At 37.7% G+C, this 23,833-nt stretch overlaps 1 protein-coding gene across 2 annotated transcripts in view; it reads right to left on the minus strand.

The window, feature by feature from the left end:
* PDGFD (platelet derived growth factor D) overlaps positions 1-23,833 on the minus strand; it is a 243,077-nt gene that overhangs the window by 36,532 nt on the left and 182,712 nt on the right. The window lies entirely within an intron of this gene.

Genomic DNA, 23,833 nt, shown 5'->3' on the forward strand with positions numbered 1-23,833 from the left:
CTGTTCATAACTCACTGAGGGAAACTCAAATAATACTAAACTTAGAGGCCTGTGCCCTGGGATCACTCTATGGGGAAGATCCTTTAGAACAAAGACTTTCGATACTTCAGTACATGGATTTCTGGCATGCAGTCCAAGGAATGTATGTGGAAATAATAGTATACCAGTGTCTTAATGATTATAGGAATAGCATAAGGCAAAAATTGAAAACCATTAGGATCAATCAAACTCTGTGATTCAACCAAACCTTTAGAAGTATAGTTTATTACATGCTCGTCATCAAACCAGCTGTTTTTCAAGTAAAATGGGAAAGACCTTGGCTGGAGACCAGCTTTTATTGACAACAACATTTAATACAAGGATATCAAGATTTCAAGAATCAATTATTAACAAGACTCCATGAGCATCTTTCAAAGTTAGAGTTACCTGTGATTTTAATAACATATATTCTTAGAGCTATAAGAAGCCCTGAACATGGGTCCTCTATTATTGGAAATATAATTTTAATACAATATAAAATGCATCTTTAATAACAAATAGCCTCATGGATAAGACATACTTGCAGATTTCCACTGATTTAAGAGTTAATATTGCAACTTTTTCATTTATCATTATGTACAATAAAGTACAATGTTTTAATTGGGAACTTGTAGGATTCATCAGCTAATAATCCATGTAATATTGATATTAATATCAAGATACTTTTCAAAAATTCATTTTTCTTATGTTATGAGACAAAGAACTTCTACGTGTGAGTTTCTGATTTCTTCAGACGGAAATTAGTCCAGGAAGCTGTTCGCAATAGGATAAGCGAAGATTAGAGCAAACACCAGTCCATTGGGTAAAGAAGACAGTTGCTCCAGTGAGCAAAGAAGAGGTCACCAACTAGGACGGGCTCATGAGGCCATACTTGAAAGCTAAAGAAGAATCAAAGTGTGTTTGCAGATAGAGAGAGGGAGTCTATTCAAGTAGAAAAAGGATGAACAACCTGTAATTATTACTTGTGTACTAAGACTTGAGGAAAACATAATGATCCTGGAGAGAAGAGATGGATAGTCGAAAAAGGTTGATTAAAGCCTGTAAGTACCAAACAAGGACGCCTTAGCAAGGGACTGCACAGAAAACTGCAAATTGCAAAATATAACTTTGCTAATAGCTTTCATTGTATTTGATACAGATCAAATAATATATATTTCATTTACATCTCCAAAAATATTGCCAGAGGTCTCTCTACAATGTGTTGTTGAAAAACTAGGTACAGATTTAAATTCTGTAAATAGCTCTTATAAGTACAGTAAAGTTCAGTATTAAGAAGATGCTATGAACATAAACAATAGTTTAGTGATTACCAGAGGGTAACAGGGGAGGAGGGTGGTAGGTGAGGGTAAACGGGATCAAATATATGGTGATGGGAGGAGAACTGACTCTGGGTGGTGAACACACAATGGGATTTATAGATGATGTGATACAGAATTGTACACCTGAAATCTATGTAACTTTACTAACAATTGTCACCCCAATGAACCTTAATAAAAAACAAAGGAAGAAGAAAGCGCTATGATTAATTATTTTGTACTAACTGCTGCCTTTTATGGATCATAGATAATGTGCTGGATACTATATTAAACCCGTTCCATACATGATCAAATTCATCATTGCTGCAGCTTTAAGAGATGAGGGAGCAGGAAGACAGAATGGTTAAGTAGCTTGCTCAAGGTATTGAGCCTGGTTATTAAGAGGCTGCACAGATATCTGAACTTGAGGCTAACTGTCTGTGTTCTTTCATCACTTCTGAACTATTCCTTCTTTTATTCATAAAGAATCCTTTTATAAGATAAACAAACATCCTTGATTTGTGCTAAGTACAAGTTTTCATACATTCCTTAAATGCATTTCAAAAGAACATTTGGTTCACTTCACCAGTAGCCTGAAAGTTATTAAAGATTGTACTTTTGATACTGCTAAGCTAATCTTAAATACTATTTATACTCCCAAGCTAAAATGGATGGCTGAGGAAATTATTTTGCTACCTTAGGAAAATTGCAAGTTTGAAATGAAAAGAAGAAATATTGACCTGAATTATTCATATTTTTATTTCCTTGCACTTAGCACAATGTTTGGTACATAGTGAGCACTCTTTGTTTTGTTTTTCTTGTTGTTGAGGGAGGAAATACTATTTCATACTCAAAATTCAACAAACCATTTCATTTTCACTGGACAACTCTGTGCCAAAATTCACACTCCTAAGAACTGCTAAATTTCTCTGTACTCGAATGGCGTTATATAAATGGATTACACACATCTTGGCCAAAAGCTAGTTATATTATTAAAAGCAAATATTAGAGAAAATGGGAATTACAAACACTATGAAGAATAAGGCCACGTCACCAAAATCCCTTAGCTAAAATTATTTCCTCTCTGAACTCAAATGATTCCTTTGCTAATTCAAAGTCTTAAGATCTGACATTAGGGAGAAAATACCATTTGAAATCCAGTAGACAAAGCCATAGTCAACACTGCTTGTCATCCTACCAAGAAAAAAGGCACTCATGAAATATTGTGCAGCAAGCGATAGGTTTATAAAGTAAAGTAAACATCTTATAAGAGCATCAGGGGCAAGTCAGTCATAAGGCATTCAAAACACTGTTCATTCTTTTTAAAAGCATGAATGTCACTTAGGGAGGTGACTTTGTGTTGTTGGTGACACAGTTTCCCTGTACACGTTCATCCTTATCCTTACACTTGACAAGTATTCATCAAAGCTGCCACCCATCATAGTTATCACTTGGCACTATAAGCCACACCGAATGTAAAATATTTCATAGCCATTGTAGAACTACGTAAATCAACTAACAGTTAGGTCAATGACAACCTTATTCTTAACCTGACTGTAAGGGGACTTCCAGACTCATTTAGGTGGTTAAAGTAGAGAGTTGCTTAATGTAAAGTTTGAAACAAAAGTGTAGAACCCATACCTCTGCAAATCACTCCTGTCAGAAGGTGAGATTAGCACACTCTTGACCTTGCAGGTCCTCTTGCCACTTCCCACTCAACTGGCAACTAATCAAAGCAGTTTGCAGGTTTCAAATCTCAAAAGCGGGCTTGTTGTCTGGGCCCATTAACTGAGCTTGTTGGAGCTGAGTGCCAAGCACACAGGTCGTGGGTTTCGTTCTGATAAGAGCTGGTAAAACTTTGCACAGAGAAAAACTCAATACTGTGGCCAGACTCTGGTTAAAGCCAGTGAAAGAGACCTCCTGTTAACAAATGCGTCACTCAGTCCATATAACTTCATCATCACTCCTGAGTAAACAACTCAAAGTCTTTTCCCACTGGTTGAGAAAAACATTTCTAAATAGGATAAATGATGTTTTAATGAGAGTTCCTGCAATTTGAATCCTATTGTTCCCGTCTATGGCTTTTACAATTCCTGTTTAGTTTTGGTTATCATCAGTTAACAGCAGCCTGTTATTACATTTGCCTGTTATCACATCAGCAATATTCATCAGCAGTTTCAGTGAGTGAAATCACCAGGCTTTGCACAGCAAAAATTTAATACTAGATTGGCTCTCTTTTGTTTCCTGCTGTACTATTTTGCATTATCACATGTTGTGTACTTAGTGAATGCAAAGTTCACTAAGTACATTGCTGTATTCACCTAAGCCAAAAGTAACAAAAGTAACGTTACAAAAGTAACGTTTGCTGAAAATAAATAAATGAATAAATAAATAAATAAATCGAATTCCAAAGTCAAAGGGAAAATACTCTAGAGATTAGGTAAACTATCACTTCTATTGGAGTGGGAGAAGTAAGAGCTGACTATGTTGTTGCCCAGGCCCAAGGACTACCTGAGATATTCCCTGCATGTGGATATCTTTAGGCATAATTCATGTCTCATACTTACACCTTATACCTATTTCTTTGTTCTCATCAGCACAGTTATGGAGATGGAAGAGAGTTTAGAGATCACTAAGTTCACAGTTCTATTCTATATCTGACTACGATTGTTGAATGACCAAAATACATAACTCACTATGCTAGGCACAGGGTAACACATAGATGCTTAAGTTGTACAATTGCCCTTGAGGAATTTATCATCTAGAGTCATTCTAATTCCCCACTATTGCCATTCCCTTTCACATCAGCAGCACTTATGTTCTTGATGGCTTACCATTATGTGAAATTATCATGTTCATTTATATCTGTATTTGTTGCCAAGTCTTCCTGAGAAGGTAAGCCCCTGAGGGTGGGATGTTTTCTAACTTTGTTACTGCTTAACCCCCAGAACCCACAACAAGGTCTGTTAACTAACGTGCATTCGATAAGCACTAGTTAAATGAAAGAATAAATCGTCACTGGGTTGCCTGAGGAGCAAATTTGTGCAAAGCTCTAGCTTTGGCTGTATGTGTTAATAAATATCTGTGGAATGAATAAATCAATAATATAAGACCTATAGAAAAATGTGCTCTATGCAGGCTATAAGCAAAGTCCTGTTGGTCTACAGAAGAAGGAATGATTTAAGTCCATCTAGGAGGCTGAGGGAAAAGGTGTGAGGAGAAGTGGCATTGGATTGACCCTTGAATGACAGAGCTTTTGATAGGGGAGTAGACAGGTGGAGAGGAGACTAGGCATAAAGGCAGAGAGGAACACCATATTGGACCTGTGAGTATGCCATGTGCCCAAAGTACTGGGCTGGAAATGAGGCTGAAAAGGAAGAAGCAGGGCAAATCAGAGGGTCTTCAACACCATGCTTGGCATGCTTTTTTTTTTTTTTTTTGCTTTTTTTTTTAGGGTATTTAATCATTATTTGACAGGTACTTACAGACTTTCACTATTGCTGACTACACGGTTCAGGGTACAGAAGATACAGAAATGAAAGAACATCAAGGTCACTGCTCTCAGTGAGCTTTCATCCTGGCCATCCTTTGCCTACCTACAAGGAAAACAAGCCCCCAAAAGTTCAAGTATCAGCGTCACAAGCAGATCTGGTGCCTGAAGCCTGGGTCTCCCATACTGCATTGCACTAACTTGTAGAGAACTGGTTTTAAATACAGCCACATTTCCCTTACTTCAGTTCACATGTCTCCCTTTCTGGGTGTATAATGGAAAAAAAAAAGTTTTTTCATCTTGATTTTAGTAATGTTAACCAACATAATTGAGTTCCTAGAAAACAAACAGTAAATAACACGTAGTTATTCTGAGAGCTGAGAATAATGGAAAAAAAATGAACACAAGAAATTCAGTGTGGTTGATTTGAAAAAACTTTTTGGAATGTCCATAAACTTCTAAGGCAACTTTAAAATTAGAATTGATTCCTTATTTTGGAAATGAAACCCCTAAAACGATAATAGCATTCTCCACTCAAATACAATTTAGTTTTATCTTATTCCTCAGCAGGGTACAACATTACCTTTCTTCTTCAAAGAAGAGTTAGAATATTTGCCTGATGAGAAGATTCAATAGATGAGAATCCCTTAAATCCTTTATGATGACCCCTGAGGGTGGTCAGCAGGGATTGATAGGTGGGATTACTAAAAGCTATCTCTAAACCCAGCAGGGATCATAAAGGTGCTAGAATACAAATGTGCCTGGATGGCTTTCATCAGAAGATCTCTAAGTATTAACAAAATAAAAGCAAACTCTACGCCTTCAAATGAAGAGCGGAGGAGATGAGACACTCTTTTGCTATTCACCTTGCTGAATTAAGGACTGCAGTAATTTTGGTTGCTAGAAAGATTTAATATTCAGTGTATTAAAGCATTTTTAAAATACAGTTTTGGTGACAAAGCACTCAGAATCTAATTCCACATGGAACATTGACTGTGTCACCTTAGGCAAGGTAAACTTTATGCTGAAGATTCCTGATTTGTAAAATGGAAAAATCACACCCCCTACACAAACCCCTTGGGTTAGTTGAGGATTATATTAGATAAATCATGTGAAACTAACTGGCCCAGGTGGACATTCATCGCATTCTTTCCAAAACTGGCACACCCTTTCCAATACATTATCTTCCCACTGGAAAGATAGCTATATTAATCTCTGCAAAGATGGGAATCACCTTTTACAAATCCTGGAGTCAGACTCTCTGGATTCAATCCCAACTTCACCACTGACCACCTAGAGTCCTTTACTTAATTTGTCTGTGTGAGTACCATTACTTAATTTGTCTGTGCCTCAATATTATTATCTGAAAATTGAGACAATAGTAATTCCTATCTCAAAAGATGTTTTGAGGGTTAAATAGATCATTATATGTAAAGCTGTTAGAAAAGTGCGGATACATAGAAAATCTTAGACTTAACACATTTTCACGTTTCTTTCCTTGGAAAAAAGTGTGGTTTGTTCCATCTAACCTACAATTGCCTAACATACTATCACATACAAAGCACATTGAGATTTTGAAATTGTCAGAAAGCTTTAACATCTCTCATGTCATTTCACTCTCCCTACTACTGCTTTCAGCTTATAGGCACTATGGTGTCTCTTTCTACCCGGTCTCTATGGAGCTGGGCGTGGACACAGATATATTAGATAAAATAATTGTTTGGGTCTTCTCAAAGAGGAGATCTTCTGACGTCCTGACTGGTCATTTCTGCAACCATTAGGCAAAAGAATGTATAATCTCTTCCTGGGCTTTTTCCCTGGCGATGAAATGCATTCCTCCAGCTCCATAACTACCTCCAGTAGCTTCCCTAAAAAAGCAGTCTGCCCCATCCCACAACAAATGATCTGAGTGCTTACTCCTTGCTGGGCACTTGTTGGCATTGGCGATACACAATAAGCAAACTGAACATGGTCATTTTGGTCATGTGAGGAACAGATGAGACCGAAACACATGTATGTAAAAGTACTTTGAGGAACAGATGTGTGTAAAAGAACTTTGTCAGCTGAAAATTACCATACTTATGCAAAAGACTGGTAACTTAGGTATTTTGAAAAATATCAAACAAAAATTTTTAAAAGGGCAAGAACTTCTTTTAGAAATCATTGAAGGAATTTAAAGATAAAAGCTATATATGCAAACTACGAATTCATGTAGGAGTTTAGCCCATTCTTAAACGGAGTCATCTTTTAACTAGTCTCCTATCTTTTGGCAAAACATGTCTACATCCAAATTAATTATTGCTATTTCTAACTCATGAATTAAAATTTGTGATATTGGAGGTGGGAGAAATTTTACAAATCATTGACCAGTCTTTTCAGCTTATAGGCACTGTTATGTCTTTCTCTACCACGCCTCTCTTCTCAGGGCTTCTCCCTGGTGCCTTCCTCATGTAAGGAGTGTATATCCTGTCCCCTTGAGGTCAGGCTTGGCCATGTGACTTGTGTTGACCAATAAAATGTGAGGAGAAGTTATAAAACATTGTGTGGTTCTACCATTGCTCTTTTCCCTGTGCTGCATATTCCAGGTTCAGGTGTCGGGGGAGGGGGCTAATCCTTTAGCGTGGGTCCTCATATGAAAGTACATGAAGCACAGCTACAGGTTATTAGCAGCTGATATGTGACATAAAGGAGAAGTCAACCTTTGTTTTTGTAAACCATTGAAATTTCAGGGTCTTTTGTTACTATACCATAACTAAGCAAACCATGCCTATTTCAAGAATCTGTGCTCAGAGCTATGACTTTCCAGTGGGGATACATTTAACTCAAGAGAAAACTAGAACTAGATTCCATGTCTTCTGACTCCTACTCCAGATGTTTTCCACTCTATCCCATGCTTTAAAAAGAGAGAATCCTTCTTTAAATAATTCTTCAGAACTTCAAAGTGATTTCTAGTCACACATTTTTTTTTCCTTCCCCAAATCCACTGGTGGCAAGCCATAAACACCACCTTAGTCTCTAGTACCCTCCCAATCTCTACTCAACTCTGCCCCAAATCTCAATGTTGAAGAAAGAGAAGGACAGACATGCTGATTTCAAAGGTAATTGACAATATTAGAAGTGCGAGTGGATGTCCACTGTGAGGTACACAGGTGCAGGTGAAGTCCACGAGGAAGATAACCGAAAGCAGTGGTACTCGGTCTAGGGTGGGAGTGAGGGACCCATTTACTTTAATCCAAGTGCTGCTTCAACATTTATCTCAGTCTGTGTTCTGATCCGATAGATGCAATACAGTGTACACTTCTCATTACATTCCAGCTGACAATATCTTAGGTAATATTTACATTTATATCTTAAAAAGGTAGAAATAGTGCAAAGGGTGGTGGCGTAGACAGGGAGTAATCCCACAGTAGATGTATTTGAAAAAACACTAATTCTTCTTCTAATATTAGATCAACAATATGAGTGTAAGATCCCTTAAAGAAAAATCACTGGCATTAAAAAAAAAATCCTCTGTAAAGGGAAACTTTATTTTGTATGAAATGATACACAAGCCTGGACACACAGACACTGAACTGCATTCACCCTGTTCTCTCTGCATTTGACATGTGAGAAGCAAGGGGAAACTGTATCATTTAGGATGACTCTTTAACAACCATCTTTTAAAGTATTTTGAAGAGACAGTAAACATATTATATAACTGTATTATCTTCCCGTTTACATAAAAGATTAAGTTAGGGAGGACATTAAGGGTCCTCTAGTTCATAGTCCTACAAAATGCAACAATTGTCTGTTATCATCAAAAGTGGCCAGTCAGTGGTTTTATTTCCAGCTATGGAAGTTCTATTTTAAAGTAAATCCAACAGTTGTACAATTCTCCCAAATTTTGCACAACATTGTGTATACTGCTATGTTAATTGGATACTTATGGGCAGGAATAATACAATTTAAATTCAAAGCCCTTGTCTACATGCAGAACAGAACCTGGTACCTATGAGGGTGCTGCCAGAGGGGTTGGCAATCGGGCAGTTAATGATCCAGCTCACACCATCTATTGTGTTCAAACGCTGACCATAGTAGTCTCAACCTAACGTGAAATTCATTTTCCTTGAGAAGTCTTGGTGAACTCCTGTCATTCTGACTGACCGGTTTAGAGGAGGCCTCCTCAGTAATAGAAACACGTGCTTCTGAGCAAGATGGAAAACAATGACACTTCAGCAGCTTCTTGATATCCAGGCTGGGAGAAAGAAAAGCCTCCCCATGCTGTCCCCAGCAGATTGGATAGGAAAAAGTGGCAGGGCTCCTGGAGGGTCTCAGATGCTCTCTCACAGAACCGGATTCAGCAAGTTGGCAGTCTGAGCGCTCCCGCCTTTAGCACTTAGCTATTTGCAAAGAGAACAAGGAAAAGGAGGGGGATCTTTCTCACATTTCCTCATGATGTAGGGAGGGAACTGGGCAGTAACATGTCATATATGAAAGCCCAAAACTATTTCAGTCAGGCAAAAACCATCTGATTAGAATTGCTTTATTCTCAGCAATGTCTAGGATGCTTTCTATTGAGTTATGGAGGATAGAATGAAGATAGGAGAGGAAGGAGAAAGATTGCTCAAAGCAAAATAATATCATATTTAACCAGTCTCAAATAATGCCGGCTAAGGAAGGTAGATATTTGATTTAGTGCTTACTATGGCTCCATTTATTTTTGTTCATCCTCTGCGGGGTTTGTCAGTTTCTACAGTCACTGTTCAGCCAATGCATATATTAGATTTCATCAGGATAAATAAAAGAAAAACATCCCAACTCTCTTGTTTAAGTGGAAGATACTATCCTTTTAAGAGCATCATCAACAACGAAAAAGCCATAAACTTTTAGAAAAGATAAGAATATAAGTTAACAAGAATCTTTGCTCTCAAGAGAACACTGTATTATCTTCTGCCAAATTCTTAGCTTAGTGATGGGATAGAAAGCTGATGATTTATTGTACACAGGAAAGAATATTGCTTTTGGGAGCTGTTTCAGCCTGGACTCCATATTCACTTGAAAAATAAAAAGGAAACTTTAAATTGGATTTCTGAAACTGGTTGAGTGTTTTCAGTCTAAAAACTATTGAGTAGATTAATTCTAAAATGGGACACCATAAGCACAATATCCCTTTTGAGAGGCTACCGGTTTGCAACGCCTTTTAGACCTCCACACCACTGTGGACAAACACTCTTGAAGCCTTCACTGACCACTCTCTCCTATTCTCTTCTGAAGACTGTACTTTCGTCCAGGTCCACTCATGAAAGCTCCCACTCTGAAAACCCGCTAGGCTGGGAAATGTGGGTGTGAGGGTGCCTTTCATCAGGCTTCATTCTGGCACTTCTCAACTACTGATAGCATTAACACTATATTCAGACGGTCCACAATCTAAAACTTATAAAAGGGCTGCCACTCAGAGGTAATCAACATGATCAATTTCTTATATATTCTCTTAAAGATATTGTAGGCATGTACAAATACACATATATAGTGACCTCCTCTGAATCTCAGGCCACCACGCGGTTATGCCTTGCTTTCACTCTCTATAATACTGCGTCTTACGGAAATCCTGGTCACTTCTCCACCTTCCCTAAGGACCACTGAGTCTGTATTCCTGTATTTGTCTCTAACTCTTGTTACCATCATCCTGGATGATGTCAACATACATGCAGATAATACGGAGAATATCCTTAGTTTATAGCCCTTTGACTCTTTGAGCTCTTATGGCACCTCTTATTTACCCCATTTCAGCAACTTTCTTTTATTCTGGAATCTTAAATGCACAGTGCACTCGGTGAGCATGCCCTCCATATCTTGGCATGCCCTTGAATTCCTCGCTGCTATCCCTCTCTCTTCAATTTCTCTGAAGCCTCCAGACACTTAATGCCTTCATGTTCTCCTAAGTTGTCAGCCTTCTATTGATCTTCAAGATCTCACAATTCATCACTTCAAGCCTTCTCTTATCAATACTCCCTTACCACCCAGTGTCCTGGGGCACCTTCCCTGCAAAAGCCCAACTCTGGAGTAATCCAATCATTCTTCAACATCTAGATTCTGCTGGTGAAAAATGAGAAAGCCAGCACACCGTGTTGCCTTTCTTTCTCCTGTATCTTTATCCTTCCCCTCTATTTGTCTGTCCCGTGTAACGTGTAAAAAAAAGATCGTGTCTCTTTATCATCTGAGAAATTACTTCCTTGATTCCAACCTCCACTCTGGGTATCATTTCTTTAAATCTGTGTCCCTTTACACTCAAGCTTCTTGAAACAGTTTACACTTGTTATTTACTGCAGTTTTGATTCATGCTCCGTCCTATGGCAGCCTAGTTCTTTGTCCCACACTCTGATGAAATGATTCTTATTAATATTTCTAATAGCATCTGAATTACCAAAGTCAATGCATCCTTTCTAGCCTGTGTTTTATCTGACCTCTTTTTCCCATTTAAAATTGTTGATGACGCCCTCTATAATACTCTCTTCCCTTGGCTTTTATGATATTATACTCTAGTGTTCTCATTTTACCTCTTTATCTGTTTCTTCTCTGGATTCCCTTCTTTCAATGTCTTCTTAAATGTCTGTGTTTCCCAAGACTGTGATACTTGATACTTGGCACCTGAATAAACTCATCAAATTTCTTGGCCTCAGCAATAATTTATACACGAATAATACCTGACTTCATATCCCAGGCCAAGAAATCTTTGCTGTGAATCCAGATCATTTTGCCAGATTCCCTCTGGCCACCTCCCACTAGATGTTCCATAAGCTCCTCAAACTCAAGATGTCAGAAATGGTACTCATCAATTTTCCCACAAAACCTGCTCATCTTCCTGTGTCTCCTTCCCTAGAAAAATAGTACCTTCACCTCACTGTGTATATCATACACCTAGGAGTCATGTGGAAATATTCCCCACTTAGTCATTCAATGCTTCAGATCATACTTTTTTTTTTTTGCAGGTTCAAATTTTTATTGTTTTAAAATTCTACATAGATCATACTTTCTTAATTCTTCAAAACCATGTTTTCTAACCTCTGTTTTAATTCAGGAGTTTATGGTACTCCTCCTGGATTACTATGACAGCCTAACTAGTCTTTCTCGATTCTTGCCCAACTGCAATCTGCCTCCATTGGCCTACATATAGGTTTTCAAATGTAAAGTCAAAATAAAAAGCGCTATACCATCCATGTAACTTCCAAGGCTCAGATCCCTCAGAGTTTCTGAATAGTTTGCAGTCCCTTTGATGGGTACATCAAAATCTTCATGATCTGGCTCCTATCTTCCTTTCCAACGTCATTTTCAGCCACTCACTTGTATTTCCCTAGGCTTTCCAAGTTATTGCATTTGCTCTCTTTATCAGCCTCTTAAATCTGCAGAAGCTGCTCCCTTTGCTTGGAAAGTTCTCCCAACACTTTCCCGTTTAGCTCACTTGACCTCATCATTTAAAATACAAATGAAATCACTTCCTTTGGGAAGAATCATTCGTTCTAATATAGATGCTACCACTTCTGTGTTTCCGGAGTACACAAAAACTTTTACAGGATATTTTTTTCTCATTACCTTTTATTCTTCCACAGCAATCAGTATAGTGTCTGGGACATATTAGGCTCTCAATAAACACTTGAAGAATGAACGGGCTCCTCGGGCATGATGTTTGTCTTCCTCAGATTCTTAATGAAGACCCATTATCTATCAGCTGGGAATTTAATTAGTAAGTTTAAAGACCATATTTTCAGGTGTCAAACTCTTTATAAGCTATATTTATTCACAACGGTGGCTTAAAGTTAAAGGTTCGCTTATGGGTTAATGATTATTTCAATTTTTAAGCATTTCTAAATGTGTGACAACTAAAGTTTCTAAAAACCACTTCCTTGGCAGCAAGAAAGCAGTTGACATTTAGTTTGAGCTCCAAAAGTGTTTTTCTTCTTGGTTAACTATTGAGGTATCACCCTTAACATGAATGTTATGAAGGCGGGGTAGCGGGTGACAAATTCAATTATTTTAAGGCCATGTGAAAAGAGTACTTTCACATATTTCTTTCCTTTGATATCAGAGCTACTCCTCCAGGGACTTTAAGTATTGAAATTTGAGATATTGCAAATATTCCCACAGATTCAACACTGATAACACTATAAAGCCTTTTAACATGTATTCACGATCCATATTTGGCTTATTACTAAATTGAAAAATATAGTAATAAAACACACAGACAAAACAACAAGTGGTTTTCATAATACTGTTAATTTTGGAACTGAAAAACTCTAAAATTTGAATGTTGTGGAAAAGAAGCATTACCTTATAAAACAGGAAACATTTCTATTTTAAAAAGTAGTCTTACAAATTTAAAAGAAAGTCGTTTCCCTGACATAAATGATCACGCCTAATTAATTTGAAAGACATGGAAAAGATGACTGTGCTAATTATACATGCTATACATCTCAGAGGGATTAAGTTATTTCCCTGACATAGTTCCCTCAGTAGCTTCAATAACTTATGTAATGTACATGTACAGAGTCCTTGTGGGGCAGCATATTGTAGACATCCTTTATATGGAAATATTGATACTACATTAGATACAGACCATCTCAGAGTTGAGAGAACATAGAAATTGGTGAAATTATTTCTCTAAGTATCAATGGTCAGTGCAAAGTGGCTATTACAGTATATTATATGTAGTGAGGAGTGAATGATGTTCAATAAAAAGTTATTATAACTTCTTTGGTATCATTGAATCTAGAAATGTAGCTACTTTACCTGAAGTTTCAAAGGAGAAAGTTTTAGTATGAAATAGAGCAAGTGATAACAAGCTACAGAGGGAATCGTTAAGATATCTCAAAGGTGCCAAAACACAGAGCACCGCAGTTTGAAACTAGGAATCAATAGTTGATCTGTGCCATGCATCCATACGACGGGAATCAGATTACCTATCATGCTGTCAGTATTTTAATGTAAGATGTTGACAAACTTGTGAAAAGGTAGAGAAGAACTGACTGATCAACAGGCTGAGGAAAATGACTTATGAGACAAGATTATAAAAACTAAGTATATTGTTAGTCGACAAAGAAATTAAGTACTTGATGTACACTACATATAATATTTTTCAGAGAGAGACTTAGGAGGATATGATACAAATTTCCAAGAATTTCAAATGCATCACCACAAAGGGAAAGAATTGTTTACAATGTTCCCTAGGGGCCATAACTAGAAGTCAGGGCATGAAATTGAATAACAGAAAATGTAGGCACTGTATCGACAAAGTTTCCCCAATAGTGGTATCTATTAAACTGCAGAATGGCCTCACAATGGAAGTAGTGAAAAAACCATCCTGTATGTTATTTCACACCAGAGTGGACAAAGTATTAAAATATATACCTTTGCAAAGAAATCTACACTGCTGCTGTGATGCACAGTATAATGAATGACCCACTAGAGCTTTTTCATTTCTGCTTTTAGGAGTGTTATGTGTTTTTCACTGAGGAACTGTCTTCCATTGTGAATGTATTCATATCATAGCTTTAGTTTTATGTTTATTATTTCAATCTCTTTTGTATTTTATTTTTCTAAAAGGCCTCTAGTTTATAAATCCTTTGATTTGCCTGGACTATATTTTATGAAAATCCCATTTGTAGTTAATATCCTGAGCTCTCTATAAGAAAACTGCTCTGAGGAAAAAGCAATAAAAGCAGTTAGAATGTTAATCCATTTTACAATGCATCTTGAAATGTATACATCCAGTCCCAAACCCCTAGCCTTTGAAAGCTGTGAGAGTAGAAAGTAATTTTTGTATTTTGTTTATTGTCATAAATCCAATAATAGTAATCTTCTCTTTTAACCCTTCATAAATATGTAACTTTTCCATATTTTACTGAACCCCAATTCTTTTGTTTATGGGCATTTATTAATACCAATTTTTTCTTATATAACAATTTATGAGCAATGGATTAAAGGCAACGGATATAAAGAAGAAATATGAGTATTTGATACTTTTGTACATTGAAAATAGTTGCATAATGATTTATGCTAATCTTGGTTACGCAATATATATACTTACATTTCATAAAATAAAATTCTTGGATAGGTTAAGAATTTATTATAAATTTTAAACAATTGTCAAAGAAACAAAAACTTAGGACATTATCTTTGTGTATGTGGTGTATGTGTTAATAGATTCCATCTCAAGTATAAGATTCATTTAAACCTAGTAAGGAATTCTTACACTATATAGCTGTTTCTTACTTTACAATTATTATAGCAGTAAAAGAACCCGTTTATTGTATTATTTACCAAACCTCCAGGTACTTTGTTAATTATACCAGTTTCAGATTGCCTACTTTGGGAATTCTTACGGCATGAATATATAGCATAAAGTATGCTTACAGAGAAGCCTGAGAGAGGGTCACAGAAGTGAAGAAACGGTGGAGAGAGGTTGTGGTTTGTGCAAATTTCCCTCAGCTTTCTCTTACATTACATAATCCTTTCCCTTCCTTCCTTCTTCTTTTAGTTCTAATAGGTCCTCTGCTGTTCTCCATTTCTCTTCCAACCCCCTTCTCTAAAACACTCTAGGAAATCAGAAAGGGAACTTTGAGCAGTAAAATGTGTACAAATGGCTTAGAGCAGGTTCCTTAAACTTAGGACTATTGACACTTTGGGCTGGGTCATTCTTTCCTGGGACCGGGGATAGGGGTGGCCAATAAACTGTAGAATATTGACCAGCATGCCTCTAACCACTAGATGCCAGTAGTAACCCCGCCCAGTTATGATATCTAAACACATTTCCAGATATTGTCCAGTATCTCAGGATGAGAGGGAGGAGAGGACACAATCATCCCTGGCTAAGAATCACTGCTATAGTGAGGTGGAAGAGGGCAGCAGGAGCCACTTGACTCACTCGCATTTTTATTCTTCCTTTTTCACATCTCCAACATTCTATGGAGACCACAGTTACAAGAAAACTGGCCTGGGATTGGTTGCCAAAAACAATACTAGTCAATATCCTGACCATACAGCATCATGGAATAAGATTTTGAAGCTTAGTTTGTTTTTTTCCTTTTCTTTTCTTTTTTTTTTGTTTTTTGTTTTTGTTTTTTTGGTTTTTTTTGTGTGTGAAAACGCAACAAGAGATAGATGGGCAAATGCACAGACTCCCTGAGCGGAGGCACCCTATACCCACCCCCTTACTGAGAATCTGCTAGTGATAGGTTCATATCTAATTCTACAAGCCAATGACAGAAGTACAGAGCGATAGCACAAATATTAATACATGTCAATACACATACACTTACAGTGAGAAAAACATTTCCTTAGAAGTCCATCACGTAGCAGCATCAATGTGGGTACACTTTGGGTACACTTCCATTTTATGGACTACAGTGTTCACAACTGCAACTTAAAGAGGTTGTGTGGAGGATTCTAAAGGTTGCTTCCAGTTTTTGTCTGTCTAGCTTCAATGTACTGGCCAATATAAAAAGAAACTTTTATAAAAGCCTGGCAATAACCATTCATTTGACCAATATACTGAGAGTGTCAACTATGTGCAAGTAGTTTTGCCTGTATTTAGGCATACAGAAATCAGTAAGACAGGACCCATGCCCTCGTGAAATTTTAGGGTTAGAACACAATTAAATGTCATATATTATTATAGATACATAGTAGTAGAATGTAAATGTGGTTTACATTTAGGAGGAAGTGGTTACTTCTAAGTGGGAGTTTAGAAGAGGCCTGAACTTAAGTGGTGATAGTCGGGAAGGAGTTTTAAAAGATCAGAAGTACGTGATATCCTGCACACCAACTACGTGCCAGCCTGTGTAGCAGGACATATTACCTCTGGTCTTGACAAAGATTCTGCAATTCACCATTTGCCCTTGAGGAGAGAACTCAGGTTTGTAGAGCTGAAGGGCCTCGCTGAAGGTCCTACACCAAGTAGTAAAGTCAGGATTCGAATTCCAGAGGCTTTACAGAGCCTCTTCTAAATAAAGGATGCATAAATTAACTTGCAAAGCCTGTGAACAAGCCACCACTATTCTTGGAAATATAGTATGCTCAGTGTAGCTGGGAACAGGGTGAGAGGTGGGCCGTGGTCAAGGATAAAGCCAAGGAGCAGGCAGACAAACCATTAAATGCTCTGTTGCCATGTTAGTGTTTGGAGTTTATAGCAAATAATGGGGAGCCACTGAAGAGTTTTAGAAAAAGGAATAGCATGCTTGTTTGGATTGGAGCCTGAGGAAGATATCTGAGGCAGCTGTGGGGAAGACGAGTACAATGGCAATCCTACCAGCAGTGAAACAGGGAGGAAAGAGATTCTTGGGTATTGCCCAAGGAAGAGGTCACGGTCGCCATATTCAGACCAATAGAAAAACACAGAGAAAAAAGGGCTCATGGGGAACGATACTAAGGAGTTAGGGAGGTAAAAAGGGAGTTGCTCAGGAATGAAGAAAAATCACAGCACTTTTCCCAATGGAAAGAGAAAAGAATCCCTACACCTTCATTCTTCACGTTTCCTTCTATCGCCTGAACTGCGCCAGGAAGGAATGGGAACTCAGAATGGTGGGACATTAGGGTTTTGTGAAGTGCTGCTCCACCTCCAACAATGAAGCAAATTCTGTCCACTCCCAAGAATGACCAGAGAGCACTTTTCTGCACTTCTTTCATCATTCTTGCCTCATCATAACTGATAATGCAGCAGGTCCTTGAATAGCATTTCATTCAATATCCTTTCATTATAACATTCATGAGACGTCATAGGAACTTAACTCTTGTTTATATCAATTAGCCTATGGTAAAATTGGTTTTATTATACTTCATTTCGCTTAAAATCATAGAATCTATTGACTACGTTAACTGAGGACTTCCTGTGTTGTTAAGTATACTTTAAATGTTTCTTTAAAAGCTGGGCGAGTCTCCCAAATACTACACAGTACCAAGTATACAGTAGGTTCTCTATAATTATTTGTTGAATCAGTTATTTCAAATCTCTCTTGGAAGTTATAGCATGAATATAGGAGATGAATCAAATAATATGTGTATTACTTTGTTCTATTTTGATTCAAATATAACAAGTATGTCTAGAAATGAGCCTTAATGGCAATCCTTCACCTAAAAAGACAGGGAGGGACAATGACCTCTTATGCGTTTGAGGAGAACGGGATAGATTGTGTACAGTGATTTTTTTTTCTTTAAAAATATGGTTACTGAGAGCACCAGTCCAAACTAAGATGATGTAGCCGTCATTCACACTGAAATGTGTTGAGAAACAGAGTTTATAGACATTAAAGCATTTAATTCAGTGCCATCATCATAAAGTGTCATTCTTATTGCTCACAGCTGCACAAACAGGCACTGTTAAGTGTATTTTCTCTACATTTTTTTTAAACAGCAAAATTGAAGGAATTATCTCTCAAGGAAAGATCGGAGCAATGGTGTCTTTGAAATGAAATCTGGTGTACTGAGAGAAGAACATGGGCAGTGCATGGGACGGTGTTCATAAGGTAACACCTTTGTTTTCTTTTTTTTCCCCTGGGAACACGTTACAACATGAATACCATCTTTCAAAGTGGCCACTCTGTGTGTGTCTGCCCTCTCCTAAGGCCTCCACACAGAAAATCAACTAACGGAAGATGAGCACTAGAATGCTGTTTGATTTGAGAGGAGTGTGAAATGAAAAAAAGTTATTAATGACGAGGTCTCTTTTTATGGGAAATAAATATACTTACTGAGATGTAAAAATGTGAATTCAGTGATAGAAACACTTCAGCCTACAGACCTTTTAAATGGAATTAAGAAGCACACTCAGTAATTTGTGAAAATATCTCAAAACTGCCTGAGGCATTTAGATTTTTGCAAAGTGTTTTCTCATATCTTATCTCATTTAATCCTACTATGTGCTTGGTACATAGTAGGCCTTTTAGAAATGTTTCACAATAGGTGTTCCAAAGCTTACTGAGTAAAAACAAGTCATGCAGGAACATTAACTGAGTGACAACCACACGCCACTCTACTAAGTGATGAGGACTGGCAACAGACACAATATAATTAAGGCTTGTCATTGTCTTTGAAGTGACACCTAAACAAGAAATGTCAACACACAACATAAGTGCTTTAAATAGCTATGGCAAACTCAGTTCATTGGAGAGATGAAATGAGTAGCAAACACAACGTAGGGGACGGTATGGTCAAAAAAGGTTATGAATTCTGGGACTCTGCTTATAAATTACAAATTCTTATCGAAGGAAATAGTTCTTAATAGGGCAGCACATCAGAATCTGCTGAAGAGCTTTTCTTAAAATAGATTTTTGCAGGTCCTTGTCCTGATGTTCTGATTTGGTAAGTCTGGGATAAATTCTGGGCACCTATGTTTACAAATATATCTATCCTTAGATGGTTCTAATGCAAACACTTGATTGAGAATCATTTTCTTAGAACTGTAATGCTTCACGCTATCTAAATTATACGCTATGGTTTAAGCCTGAAATGCCTTTGGCTGATTTTCTTCCTTTTAGATTTAGGATTTATCGCGTTTAAATGCAAATAACTTGAGATGGGTAAGGCTTTAAACTGTTATCAGTCAGTGACTCATTTAGTTCCCTGTGCTTGGATTGAATGATTCCCCTCCTTGGGTCAGCTACTGCTTCCTCTGTGAATCATTTCCTGACCGTCGTCTCTTTACCTCAGACACAATTACTTTCTCTGCTCCCTTCCCACAACCTCTCAGCTTGTATTTCAGTTACTGCTTATCACATCATGTCTGCTTAAATTTACTGTCTTAAGGGCAGGTTTCCTGTCTTATTTGTATTCCCAGGACCTAGCTTGAAACCTGACATATAGGTGGAGATCCACAAAAATCTCCGAAGAATAAATGAGTGACCAAATTAGAGAATTAATTTATAGCCTCGTCTACATGAAAGATGTGTTAGTCATTTTGACTTGTGAGGAAAGAACATTTGGGCAGAGGTGGAGTCGAAGGGGTGGGTCAGGATTGCAGATGATTCCAAGAGGAAACTGGGGACATAAAAAAACGTAGATCTGCTTTGCCATTCTGCCTACAACTGGCCTTAGAAATAACCATTTTATTTTCATATTGATACATAGCATATATTTTTACTGCACAAGAGAACTTACAAACGGCACAGAATAGAATCATTTACAGTTGTTTATTCTAATAGCACCATTAAGTCAAAATTATAGTCTGAAATTATAATTTAGAGCTCTGCCTTTATAACTGTGATTTTCCTTCAGAAATGATAGCTTGGTTAGTTTAATCATACATATATACTTTTTTAACAATTGAAAAATAAGCATTTACTATCTACGCTGTCCTCCACGACTAAATGAAACATTTTTTCTGATATAGAGATATTCATTGTAAAGATTAACATACAACGAGGGCTAGTGTCATTTTCTCCTTGTAACAGTAGCTGGTTTTAGCATTTTAGGGGAAAAATGCTAGTATATCTAGTACATCACATTGAGTATTTGTGGCCTTAAATAAATATACACTTCCAGAGACCTGGCTTGTCTTTGAGTCAAAGGAATATTTGAAAGGCTGCTTGCACAGTGTTTTGTAGAATTACATGAGGAATGAATATCTTTCTATAGTAGTGACATCAAGGAACTTTTCAAATCCCAACATACTACCAAAATTACAATCTTCATATTAAAAATATATGTCAAGATATTTTCATGCACTGTTCCAAAGGAATGAAGGGAGGGTATATCTAACACAGCACAGATAAACAGAAGAAGAATGTTTGGTTTCCTGTCCTCTGAAAACTGCCTCAGGGTGTGGGTTTCCAGCCAGGAACTAGAATCGACTACAGAACTGCTCCTAAGTCTGACCATACTCTTAGTCCAAGGATCTCCCCAACATTCATCTGGTTCCCACAGGCTGTAGGGTGCAACCTAATATGTTGGCCCCAGAGAGCTCCCTCTCACCTTCTGCAATGTGAAGTTATAGCGAAAATAAGGCCATCTATGAACTAGGAAGCAGGCTCTCTTCAGACACTGAATGCCTTGAAGTTGAATTTCCCAGCTTCCAAAAGTGTAAGAAATAAATTTCTGTTGTTTATAAGGCACCCAGACTATGGTATTCTGTTACAGCAGCATAGATGGACTACGATGCAAGACCTCTTAGAGGACCTAGGACATAACTAATTTGATTCTAACCCTCCAAAGACATTTTAATGGCAACAGTAATAATAGTCATTCCATCTCTTTTACAAAATGTATATCAAACCCATATATTTAAATGTGATCCTCAAGCAGCCTTATGATGCAGGTGGGTCCCTCCCATTTTATAACAGGAGAACCGGTAGCTTGGACAACTTAAATGATGTATCTTAGGTCTCATAGATAATACACAGATTTGAACTTGAGTGTTTCCGACTCACATACCCAGTAGAGAAAACCTCCCCCACCAAAAAAAAAAATCAAACAAATGGCTCTAAAGAATCTTAAAACCTGGAAAACAATGACCCCAAGGTGTGATGGACTATCAGAATCCCAAAGGTATTTTTACAATTATCAAGAAGCTCTGAGTCTTTGAAAGGCTGCCAACATTCTTCGCAAGGAAGGGCAGTTCAGCAGCTGCATCCCCAGAGGACCCGAACCATGTCTTCTACGATATAGGCTGATATAAGTGAGAACTACTGAGGTCAGGCTGCTACTGACGTGATTATATGCTCCTTAAGGTTAAAATATACAGATTTAGAACCAGAATGACTGGTTCCATCCCACAGTCCCCTGAAATTTGACATCTACAATGGCCCTCACACCTCATTCTCACCCCGAAGGCAACCTCACCCCCAGCCCCTCCAATGGCCAGTGATCCTGGAGCAAAGCAGCTAAGATCCAATGGTATGTAGGTATGGCTGTAACATTAGAGTGAGAGGGAACAAGTCCTTCAAGTCCTAAGTCTGAAACAACAGAGCCAATGATCCGTTAGTGTTATCTTCTCTTTATACATCATTGGGTATTACTTTTTTTTCTTTTTTACTACAAACTATCAGACGCTTCATAGGTACTTAATGAATATTTGTTGGTTCAGCTTAAACATTTTGAGACCTACCTGGTACAATGCCCTTGCTGGAATAAGCCACTCTCTACCCTTAAGGAGCTTTATTTCTAATAGAGACGTTGAGATATGCACATGTAGATTTAAATGGTTTAAAAAAGGCTGGAAAGAAAGGTACCAAAGTGTTCACAGTGGCTGTATTTTGAGTGATGGAAACTATGGGTGTTTTTCGTTTCTCTCTCTTTTTTTTTTTTTTTAGCTTTTTAATGTATTTTCAAAAATATCTGGCATATGTGCACATTATTTAAAACAAAACAAAACAAAACAAAACAAAAAAACATGGTGTTGATAAAGAGCAGCAATCTGGATGCCTGATGGAGAGAAAGAATATATGTGGTTGAGGAGCTAAAGACCAGTATCTTTGACATGAATATGTCGTTGACAGATAGAGAAAGGATTGGATTCTTGAGGAAATTATATATATATATATATATATATATATATATATATATATATATATGAATTCCCAGAGATTAGAGGTGGAAAATTATGAGGTAGTTGGGCCATCAGGGAGTAATGCTGTTTGTCTACACCAAATAATATGCATAGAAAGAAGGGAGAATTGAAGGTTGGGATCAAAACATGAAAGGCTCTTAGTATCAGAGTGAGATGCGTGGTCATTATTCCATAGGAAACTGGAAGTCATTCATAAGGTTTCAGCTAGAAAGTGATTCATCACAGCCTTACTTTAGCTGGCAACCATGTGCAAGACAGATTGAAAGTAGGAAGACAGGAGGTAGAGAGACCAATCAGGAAGTGATTAGCAGGGCCCAGCCAAGAAGAAACGATTACATGATTATTTATTCATGTATCTCTTTTTCAGAGGTGGCTCCATGCCTTTTCAATCTCTCTTATTTATTTATTTATTTAGCCTGTCTGGTTTTGATTTTCAATTGCAAAATAAGGGAAGAGTCACTTTGCAGCTCAATATTCTCACAGGTGAAAGAAGCAATGTTGAGCAGAGGTCAGCCTTAATCTGTCACATTCCCACTGATAAAGGGAACATGGAGGATACTTATTTTCAAGGCTAGATGAGCCCTGTCTTTATGATTGGTTTCTGATTCCCTTGTTCACCTAAGAGTGGAGACTGGAGTTTCTCCAAAGTTCCAGGGATCTTCTACTTCCCAGGCAGAATAGTTGATCCTTAGAGAGATGGAGCAGGTCAGCTAGTTCTCCTTAGAACCAGAGGTGGGTAGGATTAAGTTCCCAAAGACCTTAACTATCAAAGATGACTGATTGAAAAACAAAGGCATACAAATCACTCTGTGTTTGGATGCTTCAGAGGCACATAAACCTTTGTTCTTTGTTCGCTTATCTATAGGAGGAAACCATACTTTCCAAATTTCTGCCTCAGCCCACAGATATGGACTCATCGAAAACCATTTTTAGTCTCTTTCATCACGCATTTCTTCCCTTCATCACTTCTTCCATTCTCTCTCCCTTCCTCCATCCCCACCCCATTTCCGCATTTCTCCCTTGGGCTACCTGCTTCTGACTCCAACCATTGGGAAGTGTCTCGACTGCCCTCCACTTCTTGGGTCCACGTGTTAGGCATAGCTAGGCTTGGAGTCAACTGTCGTCATTGGCTCTCCTGCCTCTTTGTGATTATTTGTAATCAGACCTGTAACCTCCCATGCAGCGAGAAGGTGTGTAAGTGTACCCCCAGTCTCTTTTACAAACCTCAGACCCCTCAAAATAATCCTGGGGTCTGAATTTGCATTATATTAGTAGTACTCCCCACTTTGGCTTTTGGTCTCAGCCAAGTTCTCTAAGTCAGTTTCACAATAGAGTCCTGAGCTTTGGCATTTCTTGGATCTCTATTAATAAAGCTGCTACTTTGATGATCCTTTGGCTTCTTGTATCCTTTTCTACTGGCAAAAATAAAGGATATCATTTATTATGGTTAGTACCCTTAACCTGCAACACTTTGAATTA

The sequence above is a fragment of the Rhinolophus ferrumequinum genome, chromosome 11 (assembly GCF_004115265.2).
Source record: "Rhinolophus ferrumequinum isolate MPI-CBG mRhiFer1 chromosome 11, mRhiFer1_v1.p, whole genome shotgun sequence".
Classification (NCBI taxonomy): domain Eukaryota; kingdom Metazoa; phylum Chordata; class Mammalia; order Chiroptera; family Rhinolophidae; genus Rhinolophus; species Rhinolophus ferrumequinum.